This window comes from Lathyrus oleraceus, chromosome 6 (genome assembly GCF_024323335.1).
Source record: "Lathyrus oleraceus cultivar Zhongwan6 chromosome 6, CAAS_Psat_ZW6_1.0, whole genome shotgun sequence".
Taxonomy (NCBI): Eukaryota; Viridiplantae; Streptophyta; class Magnoliopsida; order Fabales; family Fabaceae; genus Lathyrus; species Lathyrus oleraceus.
Window position 1 is genome coordinate 41037991 of NC_066584.1, and position 4167 is coordinate 41042157.

Consider the following 4167-nt stretch of genomic DNA (forward strand, 5'->3'; position numbering starts at 1 on the left):
AAGGAGTCATTGAGATACTTCAGAATCGAAATATTGATGAGGATGTTGACGAAGTCAATGTAATATCTCCAGTATTTCGGATCCCTGAGCCTGTTGTCATCAGGTATGATGGTAGCAAGCAAAAGGCTTCTCCTTCTTTGATCATTAAACCAGCTGGCCCTGTGCCATACTCTTCTGAGAAGGCGGTCCCCTATCGCTACAATGATGCGGCATTAGAGGATGGGAAGGAGGTGCCCCTGCCTTCTACCTCTATTGTTAATATTGTCGACGTCAGCGGCCTGACCTGTAGCGGTCGTGTTTTCTCGGCTCCACTGAAACCCCAAGTTGATGTTCGAAGGGTCGATATTGCTGATTATGCTGAACGCCCGGTTGGGACTACTGTGAATGCTCTGAATCCGGCACTTGTTACCGCTAAACCTGCCTCTGTTGTAAAAACTCCTGTCTCTGTTGGCCAGAATGGCAATGCGAAGGAAGATTGTGATGAGATGTTGAGGCTCATCAAAAGGAGTGAGTACAACGTTGTAGATCATCTTCTACAGACGCCATCAAAGATCTCTGTATTATCCTTGATGATGAATTCAGAACCACACCGAGAAGCTCTACAGAAGGTGTTGGATGTGGCGTATGTAGATCATGACGTCACAATAGAACAATTTGACAGTATTGTTGCAAACATCACCACTTGTAACAATTTGAGTTTTTGTAATGTTGATCTCCCCGAGGAGGGAAAAGACCATAATTTGGCACTACACATCTCTATGAGCTACAAAGATGATGCCATGTCCAATGTGCCGGTGGACACTGGATCATCGTTGAATGTGTTGCCAAAGTCCACTCTTGCTAAATTGTCGTATCAGGGGCCTCCCATGAGGCAAAGTGGAGTGGTAGTTAAAGCTTTCGATGGGTCCCGTAAAACTGTGATTGGAGAGGTTGAGCTCCCAGTCAAGATTGGACCAAGTGATTTCCAGATCACCTTCCAGGTCATGGATATTCACCCATCGTATAGCTGTCTGTTGGGCAGACCATGGATTCACGAGGCAGGCGCCGTGACATCCACCCTACACCAGAAATTAAAGTTTGTCAAAAACAAGAAGCTGGTGGTGGTAGGGGGAGAAAAGGCTCTCCTGGTTAGCCATTTGTCTTCCTTTTCTTACATAGATGTTGAGGATGAAGTTGGAACACCGTTCCAAGCTTTATCTATTGCTGAGCCTATTAAGAAAGGAACTTCTTCATTTGCGTCCTATAAAGATGCTAAGTTGGCCATTGAGCATGGTACAACTACTGGATTGGGGAAAATGATTAAGCTGGAAGACAACAAATCCCGGGCTGGCATAGGGTATTCTTCTGGAACCTTCAATAAGCATGGGTTGTTCAAGAGTGGTAGATTCATCCACACTGGTCAAGATGAGGAAGTTGCTGCTATTGTGGAAGAGGATGTAGAGGAAGATTCTGACAACTTTGTCATCCCTGGAGGGGTCTGCAATAATTGGGTCGTTGTTGATGTTCCAACAGTTATCCATAAGTCAAAGTAATGTTCTTTGTGTTTAAAAACCCTCCTCCCATGCCAAAAGGAGGAGTGATGACATTGTTGGCTCATAAATACAATGATATTTTCATTCAATAAATTCATGTTAAATGTTTGTTTTTCCAATTATTTTTTCACTTTTTGCTTTTTGCATGAAATTGGTGATCACATAAAACCTAAAAAATAGAATAAAATCAATCTTTTCATCTGCATAATGATTTGCCTTGTTTGAATTCTAAAATCTCTTTATATCCAAAATCATTATGCAGGTTGATCAAACCCATTGAACATAATGATCAAACACCATCTCCCAACTTTGAGTTCCCTGTATTTGAGGCGGAAGAAGATGACGTTGAAGAGATTCCTGACGAGATTACTCGTCTACTTGAGCATGAAGAGAAGATCATTCAGCCGCATCTTGAGAATCTGGAAACGGTCAACTTGGGGTCTGAAGATTGTGTGCGAGAAGTGAAGATTGGGGCACTCCTGGAAGAATCTGTTAAGAAGGGGTTGATTGAGTTGCTACGAGAATATGTCGACGTCTTTGCCTGGTCATATGAAGACATGCCTGGTCTGGATACTGATATCGTGCAACATTTCCTGCCTTTGAAGCCTGAGTGCGTGCCTGTGAAGTAGAAGCTCGGAAGAACTCATCCCGATATGGAAGTGAAGATCAAAGAGGAAGTTCAAAAGCAAATTGATGCGGGGTTTCTGGTGACTTCTACGTATCCTCAATGAGTGGCCAATATCGTGCCCGTGCCTAAGAAAGATGGAAAAGTCCGAATGTGTGTGGACTATAGAGACTTGAATAAAGCTAGTCCGAAAGATGATTTCCCTCTACCACATATTGATATGTTGGTAGATAATACAGCTAAATTCAATGTCTTCTCGTTTATGGACGGATTTTCCGGATATAATCAGATTAAAATGGCACCCGAGGATATGGAGAAGACAACATTCATCACACCTTGGGGAACATTCTGTTATCGAGTGATGCCATTCGGTTTGAAGAACGCCGGAGCCACGTATTAACGAGCCATGACTACCTTGTTTCATGATATGATGCACAAGGAGATCGAGGTATATGTTGATGATATGATTGCAAAGTCAAGAACGGAAGTTGAACATGTAGAACACTTGTTGAAGCTTTTTCAACGTTTGAGGGAGTAAGATTTCTTGATTAATGTTGAAAATTTATCTTGGTAAATCTCTAATTAGTCTTTGATCATGATTAAAGATTTTGTAATTTTTCTTTTGCCTTTGAATTTGATTTTTTTTTCTAAAAAAACACTAAAATCCTATATGTATGATTTTTGGGATTTTTATGATAAAATTAAAAGTAAATGTTAATGTGATGATGAATCAAATTAAAAGACTAAAGTAACCTTTTTAGAAGATAAATTGAAAATGATAATGACGGTAAATGCAATTAAATTAAAATTAATGTCATTTTTATTTTTTTTAGAAATTCGGCCTCAAAATAAACAAAACTCTTAATTTAATTATTTTGTGATATTTTTTTCTTCAATTGAATAAAATGTGAAACAATAAAAATTAATAACATACCTATATTTTTTTGAATTTTTTTAATGGGTCGGATAAATTTAGGGTACTATAGAGTGATTGCTACATTCTATTCGAGGCCCCTAGGATTATAAATAATAATAACATAGGGACTTACGAAGTTTTGTTGCAAAGTGAGCTAAAAGAAAGATCGATGGCGCTCAATCCCTTGTAAGAAGTAATTAGGAAATGCATATCTACGGATAAGATTGTAGAACTTTGATTCAAGTCATTTGATTTGATTCACATGTTCTTAAATGAACTCCAAAAAGAGAAACTCACCTACAATTTGAATCATGTTGTCATGTTCCTTAATTCGATTCAGGAGATCTTGTGATTTGAATCATATTTCCAATGAAAAATTTTGATTTTCTCATTTTGTTCATGATTCAAGTCACACAATTCTTTGATTTAAACCATGTTTTTCGAAATGCAATCTTGGAAAAATTAAAATGATCGTGACTTGAATCGAGACTTTGGCTGGCTTGAATCATGCTTATATGAACTTTTTTATTCAAGTAATAAATTTATTGACTTGAATCATTTTACATTTATTTTAAGTAAATTGTCTATTTTATGCATGAAAAATTACGTTTGAATTAAAATGCTCAATTTAAAAAAATATATATATACAGTGTCCTAACAATGAGAAAACTCGATTCCTAAAAGGATAATCAATGCACACACAATACATAAAGAGCAAAACTTGAGGAGTCATTTCATTTAGTTCTCTTAATTTGGTTTGATGTCATGTGATGGTTATGTTGTGGGGCAGTGTGTTTTCTCTTTGGCTGGGATAGAAGGTTTGCTTTTATAAAAAACATTTAGAGAAATGCTAACGCATTGCTTCAGAGATATTCTTTAAATGTTTAAAATGGTAAGATTTTTTAGAAAATACTTGTATTTAATACATTAAAAATTAAAATTATTAATTTTTATAAAAAAAAAATTATTTGATATTCTTATCCTCGGACCACTCGTTAATATGGCTTTTTTTTAATTGAGACTGACTGTTGAACTTTCTTAGTTTATAAACTAATATTTTTAATATTTCAAAATTAGACGATTTTAAATTCAAT